The sequence below is a fragment of the Cuculus canorus genome, chromosome 16 (assembly GCF_017976375.1).
Source record: "Cuculus canorus isolate bCucCan1 chromosome 16, bCucCan1.pri, whole genome shotgun sequence".
NCBI classification, from domain to species: domain Eukaryota; kingdom Metazoa; phylum Chordata; class Aves; order Cuculiformes; family Cuculidae; genus Cuculus; species Cuculus canorus.
Window position 1 is genome coordinate 12472754 of NC_071416.1, and position 14050 is coordinate 12486803.

At 38.7% G+C, this 14050-nt stretch overlaps 1 long non-coding RNA gene across 1 annotated transcript in view; it reads left to right on the plus strand.

Annotated features, from left to right (window-relative positions):
* Positions 1–447: 447 nt before the first annotated feature.
* Positions 448–14050, plus strand: part of LOC128853802 (uncharacterized) — a 56445-nt gene continuing 42842 nt past the window's right edge. Inside the window, exons 1-3 of the long non-coding RNA XR_008452576.1 lie at positions 448–561; positions 648–764; positions 4554–4728. This is a non-coding gene — a long non-coding RNA (uncharacterized LOC128853802). The remainder of the gene's footprint in view (positions 562–647; positions 765–4553; positions 4729–14050) is intronic.

Consider the following 14050-nt stretch of genomic DNA (forward strand, 5'->3'; position numbering starts at 1 on the left):
ATCATCGTATCAGCTGTTAAGTGGTAATAGGTAGTGGGTTAAGTGAATTGGCTGCATCTTTTCTTACAGTAGTATGCATAATGTATCCTGTTATAGGAAACACGTGTCATAAATAGCACTGAGGAAAGTTAGCATATTTAATTGTGGCTATTTTAAATCAAACCATGATGTTTCGTTTAAGATTTTTTCAGTACTAACGGAAAGCACTTCAGCTAGAACTGCTTTTATGTACCATGCCAATTTGACGTATTCACTAACATCTGTTTTGTGAGTGGAAAACTAGTTGTAGGATCACTCAGGTTATGTTATCCAAGGGAGGAACGCTGGTCTCCACCGTGTCGCATTCTTCTCCAGCCCTGCCCCCAATTCCAGCTTCTGGTGTGGACTGTTCTGTAACAACACTTCCAAAAAAAAAAAAAAAAATCTCATTAAGATGTCATGTTTTGTCAGTTTGTCAAACCTTGCCTTTTGTCAGTGTCTAAAGATCGAGAGTCTTGTGGGAGAACTTCAGCTGCCCTATTCCCAGCTAATAACAAAAGCACGGTGGCCATCAAAGACACGGTAAGAGCTAGAAGGTTCCTTTTTCCTCAAGCTTTGCTGAGACCATGGCTCTGTGTGGAAACTTAAATTGCTTTTCTTCCGTACAGTTTGTGCAAATGGTGAGACTTTGCAGTATAGAATGAAGAAGCGTTAATCATGCCCTATCTTGTACCAACTGCAGTGAGTGCGGTTCATGAGGACATAGCTGCAAGGAGTTTGCTCAGGTATTGACAACATTCAAGCACTTAAATGGAACAGTCAAATACCTTGTTGATTTTAGTTGTGCTAATTTTAAATAGTTTCCCTGCGGTCACTAATGTTCTCATAACTAATACAGTGGGGGGAAATCAATCCCATGTAAATTACTGTATTTAGCTTTATATCGAAGTTCATGCTTGCTATGGGAGAGTGATTGCTCATATTTAAGGATCGGGTAACTGCTGTGACCTGAGTGTTTATGTAGTTTGCTTTGCCGGATTGTGGGTTTGTGGGTGTGAAAGTCATGTTTTCCAAGCACCAGCAGAGTTACAGTTAGGCTTCACAGTCCTATAGCTGCTGTTTTGAAAAATATGGTTTTGAAGTTATATCCATTGCTTATAGAAGTAGAAGAATTAATTGCTTCGAATCAGGAAGTTATAGATATCGTACTGTGATACTGCGGGATACAGGCTTGATTTTGACAAATGCTTATGATTGCATTTAACTTATCTGAAAAAGGAAAAAAAAACCCTGAGATTTATTGTGCAGTTACTGTTCAACAGAACTTCTCACTGAGTTGGGTAATAAGTGTTGGTTATATGTTGCTGGTGTGATGAGTAACAAGGACACAAGTCCAAATTCTGAGTTATGAATTTCATTTTCTTTATTGCAACATTTTTTTAAAGAATGATGTAAAATTATCACCGTAACAAAAATTTTAAAAGCGGTAATGTATAACTGTGTCGTATGCATAGGTTTGTTATGGCACAGAAGGTCATGTGTTGTGTTGTGAATTGATTTAACCACATTGTCCTAAAACATACTGTTCTATTTCTTTAAATGATATTTCGAAGGCCTCTTCTATATTGCTTTACTTTTTCTTCCGTGTGCTGTTTAATCTCTGAAAAGCTGGGGAGGCCATATCAGCACTGATAGTGAGTGCTGTGTAAACAAAAGAAGTAATAAAACATATTCTGAAATTAACTATCAGGGTTCAGAAATGAAGAAGGGCAAGGTTTTGGTCAAATAACCTCATGAAGGCTTTAAAAGAAGATAAGAAATACACTACAGGAAGAAGGAGACACATCGAAGGAATCAATACATTTGGACATTGTGAACCTGATTCTCATTTACATTGATTATCAAGTTATTTGTGTCACATTTACCTGATGACTTGAGACTTTTTTGTTTAATAGATACAGCAGTCACAGAACAAGAATGCTGGTTAAGCAACAAATATATTGTAAAAATGCAGGGTCCGTTTTGAGTCAGGGTAGTAACAAATGATGTCTGGCTATTGGTGTCAGTGATGTTAATGTGTGGTGCCAAATGCTTTTGTAAATCTATTTAAGGATTATATTTTCCTTATATTGCCTTATTATATATTTGGTTAAAAAGGAGTAGCAGCCATTGAGGTAGCTGGCATCGATTGGGAGCCAAGAGATCCAATGCATGTTATTTTACAGCTTTTCTTTTACAGTCATTTTAACTTCGTAGGTTCCTTTTTCTATTCCAGTTTCAAGATCTTTAGGGTGGATGGGTGCTTCATAAAAACTTTGAGAGCTCTGGACAAAATATATGGAATTAATCCTTCTCTTCACACCTTCTAATCTTCCCACCTCCAACATTCTCCGTCCTGCCCTCGTGCAGGACCCGCGCAGCGGTGCGGTAGGAGCCAGCTGTTCTCTCCACACACAATGGGAATTCCCCTGTGCTAGGACGCTTCCTCATTCTTAGGGCCACCCAAGCAGCTGAAGGAAGACAATCAGCAGATCTACCCTGTCGCTGGGTGTAAATAGTGTATATTTGAGAACTTCTAATTGACTGAAGGGAGAATATATCTTAGAGATGAGGTCAAGGCTGAAGGAGTCCTGGAATGCGGAGCAGCTGAAACAGATGATGTTAAGAAAAGTAAGCTCAGATTCCAGATTTTATATTTGAAAACCCTGGGCTGCCATTTCAATTAGGAACATAATCTTGGTTTTGTTTGGTACTTCTCTGCCCCTTGAATCCCTAATTTATAAATACAGTCATGCAATTTTGAAGCAATTGGACACCCCAGCAGTAATTCCACAGCATTTAACCTTCATCATATAGGTGACTACACAAAACAGTTATGAGTTAAAAGAAGTTCCAGATGTGTTTAAATAAGGTTGGTTGCTGAGAGAAACCACTTTAAAAGCTAACTTTCTAGGATATATTTACATTAGTAATAAAGCCTATAATTAAGAGGTACGGTAAGGTTTCAGCAGCAGTGGAGATTTTTTTGGCACTGATATCTATTCTTACAGCTTCACAGCAGGCAAAAATGGAAGTCTGATCACTACAGATATGCTACTAAGTAAAGACAACCAATCTATTTATTACATTTACAAACAATTGGTATCTCTTCTCCCACTCTCTTGTTTCCTCCTTAATCGCGATGTTCTTTAGTGTTATTGAAATAAAAGATCATGTTACACTGCAAACACTGTTTAATAGCACACTCTGCATCACTGGCAAAGCAAGCAACTGGTAGCTGATGTTTGAAACAGTGTGCTGAAATCAGTAGGTTCTCAAGGAAACCTTCTCTTCTGATTATCATGTGTTACTTTTTGCTTGGGTTGTACAGCCAGCAAGCTGAAGTTAATCTTGTCTCCCCCCCCCCCCCCATTACAGACAGCTCTATTCAGACCCCTTTGATGTCAATGCAAAGAATCTCATTTTTAGTGGCCTTTGAACCAGATGTGGTAAAAGGGCAACCGAGCATTTTGTAGGGGTTGCAGTTGGGTAGCTTGCTTAAAGGAGGAGAGTTCTGTTACCTATTTCTGCTTTTCCATTCTTTTTAGTGTTTTTAATATTTATGTACCATTAAAAGTAACACAGGTACTTGGTAACCAGTGAAGAGGTCAAACGCCTCTGCTCTGACCATAGTACAATTTGTAGATAAAAGCAAAGTCAAGAAGGAACTGTATGGCTGTTTTTCAGCCTTCGTAGCAGCAGAGCAATAGAACACAGATTTAATCATTCATGCTTGTTTCAGCTGTTGTGAAATTTAGGAAGGAGTTTGCATAAGATAACAAATCCTGCTGTTGTAATATACTGGAGATGGGGCTCAGCTCTCTGAGTAAGAAATGCTGCAAAAATCCTGTTATTATCACTACCCACCACTCTCCCCAGGATCTGAACCTGACCTCACTTCTTGGATCCAAACAATCTCTGTCTTTGAGAAAATAACAGGATTTTACAGGAAGAGAATTTTCTATAATTATTATGTGAAACAGTTCTTTTCCTCGACACGTATTCAGGTTTGGGCGTGTTACTGAGCAAAGAGAATTCCATATCAAAATATAATCAATCTGAACACTTCTTGTGTTTGTAAAGAATGGACGGAGAGCTGCCAGCAAATAAGCTACGGGCGGAAAACTGAGGTGGCTGGCTTGCCAAAAGAACTTGGCACATTTGAAAATGAATAAGGCGGAGAGGCAGACCACTCGGGAGGGTCAGCTCGTTTCTGGAGAGGCACTGGCAGGAGGAAGCAAACATGAGTTCTAAAGCAAATTGGTTTGGGCAGAAGCCACTCTGGAGGGTGATGAGAAGGAGAGAGGGGTATGCACATATAAGGATTTGGGTTTTCTTTCCTCAGTGCCCTGGTATGAAACTTGTGGTCAGTTGTTTGTAGTGTGAGTGGCTGGGGAAGTCTGTAGTCTTGGGAGGAAAGGGAGATGTAAAAATAAGCTGGAGGAAGGTGGCTAGAGACTAGGTATGTCCTGAGGACCATGGCTGGCCCTCAGGCTTTTAAAGAAAAACCCAAAATTCATTTGCTTCTCTGACAGCACTTTCTTGAGAACTGCCCTTCTCGGAGTGCACTGAGCTGAGTTCTGCCTGGACGCCTTTGAAGAGGGAATTTTTCGCCTTGGTGGAAAGCCAAAGGACCAAAACCCCTGCATCGACTGAAGATTCTGTCTGGAGCAGGATCTGCAGCGAGGGACACACTGGACTGCTGGAGAGGTGAGTGTTCACCACTGGCATTGCTGTGCTCCCAGGAGCCAGATGGGAAGTTGACTGGGGCACTGCAATGATGCTGCTTTTTACAGCTTCCTTTGTCTGGAGGTGTAGCAGCTTGGTTGGAATAAAAGCCTAAAGCTTGTGTTGCAAATCGTGTGGTTCATAGCCCATCTGGCTGTAAAGGGAGCTTTACAACAGCTGCTGGATTTTAATTGAGAGCATGGATGTTGCAGAAATGGATGGCTTCTTCGTGTGGTAACAATTCCTGTTCGCCTAGTTAAGCAGTTTGGGGGATTTTTTCCTTCGAGTGGCTTCGTGGTGTGATGTACAGGTGACTGCAGAAGTTTAAAAACCCCTGCATTGGACCACTGAATGCAGGAACATGTTTTTACAAATCTGTAGGTGAGATGGGTGTCATCTTGCAGCCAATCTTGTTGCATATAAGGGCAGTCTGGGACAAAGCTTAATAAAATGTGTAGTAGCAAAAAATATGCGCATCAATAACAAAACCCTAATATTTTGTATAATGTGCCCAGGTGGACAGGACTGTTAATGTACATGCAGCAGTCAGTATAAAGTGTGGTAAGAATTTACCCACCCATATGAAAACCAAACCAGCTGGTTATAACTACTTTTATTCTGTGGCAAATCTCCTCTTCAAATTTATGCTTAACAACATTGGTAAGAGATTAATGTTTCTGGTGCTGCCTTGTAGGGTAGTATGAATAAAGGTTCTGCTGCAGTTATCAGCTACTACTGAAGTTAGTGTCTCTTTATTGCAACTTTTTGGTAAATCCAATTTCAAATACAAGTACAGGTCTGACCATTTCTTTTTCTGGAGGATCCACAGCTGAGACTCATCAGTCTAGCAACAACCTTGACACCATGTTTGAATATATAACCTTTCCTCTCCCCAAGTAACTTATCTCTCACTAAGAAAAGACTTTCAGGGAGAAATAAACAAGTGTCTGCATGTCTGAACTAGTAAAGGGAAAATAAAATGAAAAATGAACCTGTATTATTTAAACAGTGTGACATGACAAACTGCAAGTGCTGCTCACACCTAGCCCTCTGAGAGCAGCTTTCTTTGTTGATAAGTTTTGATTGAACCTGAACCTTTAGTTTCTGAACCTAGCTTTGTGAATATGTTACATTTTGCAATGACATGGTATTATAATCCAGATTTTTCTTCAGACAGTTTGTTGGGATGAAACCACGCAGATGTCTAAACACAAAGAGAAGGCCAAGTTGGCCATCGCTGTCGTGAATGATCTGACTCTCAGTCCTCTGCGAGTATTGAACTTCTGTGCAGAGGCTGAGCAGTAGCTGGAGAGACGGTGTATATGGGATAAAGGTGCTGGAGCATAGAATCTGGGGTAAAAACTGTGCAGGTTTTGTGACCTAGGGCTGATGCAGGTTTCACTAAATGAGGTTAAGGAAACCTATGCATTGGCAAAATGTGTGCTGTGCTCTGACCCTTTCTGCAGTGCACACTTATTTTTGTGCATTCTTAAAACCCATTTAGGTGTGCTTCACCAGGCCCAGCACATTTTATGGCAAAGAGATAGTTGCCCTTCAGATCCAGGTTACGAGGTTGTTTTCTGCTTGATGATGTTTGTAAATAACAGATGGCACAGATATCCGAGGTAGTCATCATATTTATCAAATGAAGTAGCAGTATTTTGTGTGAAAATAAGAAAGATAGTGGGCAAGGGGGAAGGGAAAGGTAAAAGAGAAATTTAAGTAACTCCCTTTGCACAGAAGTATCTTCCCTATGTATAAACAATAAAAGGAAAAAGAAGGAGGAATAAACAAACAAAAAAGGAAAAAATACAATAAGAGACTTAATGGGGGAAGTAGGGAAAAGGAATAAAGAAACAAGGTAGAGGAAAAAACTGAGATGCCCATCTCTTTCCAAGGGTCAAGCATATCCATCTAACAGCACAGCTAGACTTCTGCTTTTCACCTTCAAGTGCTTCTTTAAAGCAAATAGCTAACCAGATGCCAGGCTGTTTAGATTAGTTGATTGTCATTTGAGCTTCCTAGGTATTATGCTACTTCCCTGGTGAAAATTCTTCAGCTGCAAACATTTTCAGGCCATGATTGTGTTATTAAGGGCATGGAGAGAAGAGGCAATCTGAGATAATTTCTTAGTACAATGTTACTTTTCCTGTGTTTCAGAAGACACCTCCTGGTAAGCATTGAAAATAATATTGAGGCAAACTAGAACAAAAGGCAAGTTCAAAAAGCTCTTTTATTGATTGAAAGACTTGACGAGGGAGAGAATGAAGAAGGACTGGAATTTGTACAACTCTTTTAACAGTGTGGCTGCATTCCTGTGTCAGTATTTTTATTGACTTTCACTTCCAAAGAAACGATGATGCTTCATACTGTTTTCTGAAGTCTGGATATACCTTGCTGAACTAATGGGACAGAATCACAGCTGTTAGCAAGGATGGCATGTGTGTACACACGTTTGTAGTAGAAGAACAAAAGAGTTGCGATCATACTTTTGTCACTCTGAAGTGCAATTGTTTCCATGCCTTTTGAGTTTTGAATAACAGTGCTTCATGCATTAGAAAGGCCATAAGGAAATTTATTACCCATGGCTTTGAAATAATTTATTGTTGTTTTGACGTTTTTCTCTTTTACTGGCTTACCTTTTCTCAGACTAGAAATAGAGGGCCAGGAGTCAGACTTTCTGCTTTTGAGAGTTGCAGTTTTGCAAGCAAAGACTGACTTAATGTCTCTACCAGTTAAAGTCACACGGGTAGTGACTCTCTGTCTTAACAATATACTGTTGAAGAGGACACAGGATTTGTATCCATTTTGTGATGAATCAGAATCTAGAGGCAAGGATTTTATGTCCATCGTTGACATAATAGTGATGGTTGGAAATTCACTGTCTTGCTATAAGTTAGTTGCAAAAAGGGCGATCAGGATTATTATAGGTTCCAGTTAAACAGCATAAAATATGAATTGAATAATGACTCTCAATTTTTCACTGAATCTAAGGGGTGTCTGATCACATAGAGATTTATTCAGGTAGCTCCATTTGCTTTTAGTTACTCAATGAAAAGATGCATGAGTTATTAATGAATTGTGACTAAATATTGCCTTAATGTATTTGCTTCAAACAGGTCATACTTGGGGTTCTGAAAATGCACCAGGAACTTAAATTTGCAGAATATAATGAAAATGCTAGAAGGGGTTGGCATCAAGAATAAGGAAATGTGAGCCAGTAAAGATAGTTAGACTACTGGAAACAGGCCACCCAAGAAGATCTGGCAGAGAAACTGGAGTATTAATAGCATGGTTTATCTACTGAGTTTTACTGCCAGTAAAATAAGTAGAGAAAGCAAGATCAGGGAGGAGAAGTTATGAGGCAGCAACTCAAATAACGTGACAAATTTACGGTGGTCAGAGGTACGATCTTTGTGATTCCTGTTATCAAACCATGAGTGTAGCGACAGCAGCTACGCCAAATGTCCAGATATTGCGGTTTGTTGTGGCATCAAGGCAATAAACCCGTTTAAAGTCAGTGTCCTTTTCATATATAGTAAATCCCCAGTGATTGTTTATTACAACAATCAGAAACTATTTCTTGTGGCGCTGGGGGTTTGCATGCTGACCTAAGTGAATCTGTTTCTCCTGCTTTTACTCTGCAGAGTTCCAGTCATGCCTGCCTTACTTCTTCTGCATTTTTCCAAAAATTCAAACTTGTTTTCCTGATATTCTGGATAGGGTGTTTTGGGTTTTTTTTTTCAGACAAGCAGTTCCTGTAATTTCAGAATTTCTCAACCCATTGAGACTGTCATTCATGGGAAGTTTGGTTACAGTTCAAATTGTTTCTAAAAACCCGCTTCTTTCCAACCCAGCACCACTGAAGGCAATGCCACATCAGGCGCTGGAAACCTCCATTGGACTTTCTGCATGTATTTGCATCAATGCTTTGGTAGAAACATGTTAAGCTTTAATTAAGGGGTATGTTTTAGTTCCAATGCATAAAGCAAATTCTGCTCCAAGCCTGTGGTTTTCTATTAAGGTTCAGATTTAATTGCCAGTTTTCAGTGAACGCTTTTCTTTTATTCACTATTTTATTTTGTTGCACTTGCCTTCCTCACAGTCACCATGACTTCACAGCTAAATAATTATTAGTATAAATATTTCAGTATATGCTTTTTGGAGTTATAGCACAGACTGTAAGCATATTTGGCTCCACAGGCCTCCCTGAATATGACATGAAGCTATTTTTTAATTTTATTTTAATGTCAACTTAAAGAGCCAAAACAGAAGGATGTGATTGTTAGGCACACTGCATGCGCATAAGGAGCAGCTCAAACCTCCTCCATTCTAATCGTGTCAAGACAGTAGGTTTGCACAGTTTGAAAACTGAAAGCAGTGATAGGTCAGATGATTTAGAAAAGATTGACTTAAAAAAGGAAAATACTGTGAAATGGCTTTGCCTTACCTCAGGTAGAATAAATAACTGACAGTTAGTTTTATTTATACAGAATACGTTCAATATGAGCAGGCTTTAGCTGTCCCTCTTTATTACACAAAGCATGATGAAGCCAAGTGTAATTAAATCCAGAAACTGGTCTATCTACTAGAAAATGAAGTTTTTCCAGGATACAGCCCAGGGTATCCTGGAAAACATTATATGGTTTAAAGGAGGAGGGAGAAAAAAACTAACACATCTGTGATTTCAGATCGTATTATAGATCTGTTAGGGCTCTCATAGGCTAATAAATGAGTTAAGAAAGGATGCAGATTCCAGGGAAAAGGTCTACTTAAATACAGTATTTGGGACAATAACTTCAACACAGATGATTGTAATAAAAAAGTCGTGTCTGGGGGGAAAAAAAAAAGTATATATTTTAAATAAACATATTAGACCTATCAACAAAGTCACATGTAGTTTGTAGCTAGAATTTCCTAGAAATATGAAAAGCAGACTGGGAAAAATTTGTTTGGAAAAAGGGCATAAAACAGGTCAGCAGGAAAATTGAAACTTCTTACATTAGCTGTCAGAGAACCATTGCTCACTTTTTGATTCTTCGGAAGCAGAGGGGGTCACAGTGCTTTGCTGTTTCTTCATCTTCTTTCGTCTTAGAAAAAAATCTGTTGTTTAGTTTGAAAATCCTCATCTGTTTTATACAAACTGCATAAGTATTTTAAACTTCAACTATAAATTCTGTTAAGACATCATTTGCTGCTCACAGTATGGTTTATAATTGGGAGCACGTACTCCCTTCTTGAATCAGGAACTGAAGCCAGAGTCCCCTGTCTCTATGATTATCTCGGAAATCAGTGACAAACTGGGTCTCATCATCTCTTGGGCTATTTCAAGGGTAAGCAGGCTGCTGGTCGCTACCAGTTACCACTTTAGCTCAGAAGGAAGAGGGATGTGCTGGGAACCCAAAGGTGCCAGACTGGAGAGAGAGAGAGAGAGAGAGAGTGGGGGCTTTGGCAGAACAGATTTTATCTTTTTTTTTAACTTGTCTGTTTGTAAGTAATTTGTTTGTTTTCAAAATCATCCTTATTCCCCTTTCCCCAAACTAAGTTAAACACAAGCAAGCATCCTGTTTAAAAGTAAATAAATAAACTAAAACTCTAGCTATGTAATCAAATCTCAAGTATGTTGCTTATGCAAGTGATCTGCACTAAGTCAGCAGAGTCCTGGTATTTTGTCCCCTTAAGATCTAGGCTTTAGGTTTAAAAAGATCTTTTTTGTTATTTCTTTTAGACACCTCTGGAAAAAATATTGGCTTTACAGATATAGTGTATTTTGAGGTTTATTTTCTAACATTCCTTCAGTGCTGCAGCCTCGTTCTGTCTTTGGGGTGTATATCCAGCCCTTTGCTTTTGGCTCTTTCTTTCTGTTTCTCAGGATTGCTCATAATCTTTTGGGTCTATAAAGCATGTCCAAGTTGCTTTACCAATCAAAATCTGAAGACATAGCAATAGAGGAAGCTGTATATAGGAATCTTTTAGGTTTAATTTCCATAGAATTTTTCCGTTATGATTTAGGAAGACACCATCTCTTTCTGGTCATGTCTTACAAGCTGAGCAAGTGGTGTTCTTCAAGCCTGCCCGATTTAGGTTATAAGCCATTTGAGGCAAATTCTCCTTGTCTTTTGTGTGAATACTACCTCAGTGTTTGCATTTAGACTTTAAGTACATCAGAAATATAATATATATAATGCTAAGTTCCTCTAAGTGAGCTCCTGCTTTGATTCATAACTACTACTGAAGACATGAGATTATTCCTGATCTTAAAGAACTGTGTCTTCAGTAAGCCAAAAAGCTGCATTTTGCATAAGTGTTACTATTCTGTCTCAGCGATATTTTGAAACCTGATTGTTCTGTTTGAGATGGATGTTTGGAAATAAAATTCAGTAGTCTGACAGAATAAACGCTCTATATTTGGGGCATTTGAAATGTGTGGCTGATTTTATTTTCCTTAGTTTTTGTACGCTGGCTATATTTACATTTTATGCCCAGATGGTTTTCTTTAACGTCTTAGTATAACTTACTTGTAACATCTTGCACCACTGTTTTTTTTCTTGATTTATGCCTCTGCCTTTGAATAGTTTGAAAACTTTGTTAGGGCATCTAATAGGGAAACAGTTTTTTTAACACTGTGGATGGCTGTTCTCTATCAACAGAAAACTGGAAACTTGTGGTTTGTGTATGACTTGTCGGACAGTATTACAGTTATGTCATGCTGGGTTTTTTTTCTTCTATCCTTTAAAGAAGCCTAAACCCTTTACCCCCAGTTGAAAGAACGTTATTCCTTAGCACATTAATAGCTCTGGAATTAAGGAGTAAGTAATTAATTTAGATTTTTTGTAAGGGATCATATTTTTCCCTTATAATAAAATGCCATGGGAGATGCTAAGGCCTGTATGACTAAGATAAGGATGAAACCTAAGAGTTTATACCTGTGATGTCACGTATTTATGGAAGGAAAATCCAGTTTTAGGTAGAACTAGAAATGCTCATTGAGTAGATAAAAAGCCTGCAAATACTACAGGCTATAACCACTCTCTTAGATGAAAGAATATTTATAGAAAGGCAACGGCAGCCTATAAAAGTAAGAGGTGTAGAAATCCCTAACGTGTTAAACTGAACTAGCAGTTGAGGCTGTTCTCAGAAACTAACACAGGCTTCCCTCTTTCTGCATCTGGGGAGGGCCTGAGGGCTTTTGAGATTACTTAAAAGATTAAGTATAATTATGAATGAAATTACGCAGCTGGCACAAGAAATTGATTTCTTATCAATTTTGACTCGGCTAGTTATAAAATGGTTTAGCTGCAGTGACTACTAAGTATTTCTGTTCCACTGTTTGAACACTATGGACTAATACTTTTCATAAACAATGGAGTTTACATTTGCTCTTGAAATGTGTCGTTGCCAGAGTTCCATTTTTCCCCATTTGGGGGAAAGAAGATTAGAAAAGCATCTCATTTTTTTATAATGGGAATGTAATAGAAGTTGGGCAGGGTGTATCAAATTCACTGTAAGTGTGCCACCTAAACTGGTGAAGCTTGAGTTACATTGGTAAAGTGAAGATATTAGCTACTTACATGTGCCAACACATTGAGATCTTTTCAGGGAGGCAGGACTTCCGCGCAGTCCCAAAGAGATGAGATCTATTTAAGTAATTATTGGTTGTACAGAAAAATATCTACTTTCTATCTGCAAATCTTCCCAAGTTTGTTCACATCTTGTACCCCCTTCAAACAGTGCTTAGAGGAAAACACTATGCTGAATTTGCTATGTTGACAAATGCAATTAGAAAACTTGAAAAACAGCAGTTTCCAATAAATGATGATTTTGGAGTAATATTCAAGTTTGTGAGCCTACCCGCTCTCTGTGTTCAGACTCCCTTTCATCTAAAACATATCAGAACATATCAACTCTACAGACAACCTGAAGCACGGTCAGATTTGTAGCTTTGAGTGGAAGAGTATGTCTTATTTTCATCGGCTACAACATGTGTGCTTGCCAGGGTCATACAATGCCACAGACCATAACTGATAAAGTGTATTTTTTTTTGTCCGGATTGATCTTATGGCTTGATTGATTTAGTGGAAGAGTTTAAATCCTTTCAGTCTGATTAAAGGACTATTGGGATTTCCTTGCTTTTAAGATGTCTTTATATTTCTGCTTTTTTTTTTTTTTTTTGCAAAATAGCTGGTGTTCTCTCACAAAAAAGGAGCCAGGGGGAAAGATTTGTAGGCTTAGGAACCCTTGGAGCAATTAACTGCTTTCTGTGGGGTTTTTTGAGTTCATTGTGTTTAATGCAGACTTGTGGTCTGTTTTAAGTTATGCTATTCTACGATGCCTTTTTCTCCCAAATGATGTTAATTCTCCCTGCATTGCATAATTTTGATTTCTCTCTTAGTGAAGGAAGGGAAAGTACCTGTGAATACATTTCAGGTCTTTAAGGTTTCTCTTATGTGCTGCGTGCAAATGACTACTAATATCTGCAACTCAGTATTCTGTAAGACAGAATAAAGTCTTATTTTGTTGGTTTGGTATTGCTGTCGTGCTCTGAGCCTCCTCCTGGTACTGCTTGCACTGCCACTGGGAGAGAGGCTTCATGAACCTACACTTTTCCATGTGTCCGGGCAATGTCCTTTCTCATTCATGTTCATGCTTTTCCTTTATTAGTTGCTGATCTTGCTCACGGGCTCATTTTTCAGGCTGTTATCTCTGTTGGTTTCAGCACCTGCTCATCAGCAAACCCCCTGAGCCCCTGCTCATAGCAAGGGGAAAAAAAAGGTAGCTAAAAATGTAGCTTTTCAGCATTAAGTCCCTAAACTATATCCATGGCTGAATAAGTTTTTCTATCTGAACTTTGCTCTGCAGCTACATCCAGTCTCCCTTCAGCATCCATTCTTCTGTTTCATTTCCTCTCCTGAATTCCTGTACTCCAGAAATGATGCTTCCTCTCTTGGGTTGCTTGAATAACAGAGTTATCTTCTGGCAGATAGCTAGTGCTATCCTTCCTCTTGTATTTTCTCCACAACAACCCACAGCCTAGGCATTTTCCTCCTCACCCATTTCAAGTTGGAAATAAGAAGCAACAGATGAATTAAAACTCTACCTGACTAGGTGCCCTTGCTGCTCATTTTTTTCACTTCTCTCAAGTATGTTAACTTGGGAAGTGAAGATGGACTTGGTGAATTTGAGATTTTGTGAATAGACTGGAAATATACTCAGGCTTGAAATGTTGCATTGAAGCCAGTCTTCAAGGTTATGTTGGAAGTAGCCTGATGTCGCAGCTATTCATTAAATGCTTTAAAATTCCCTT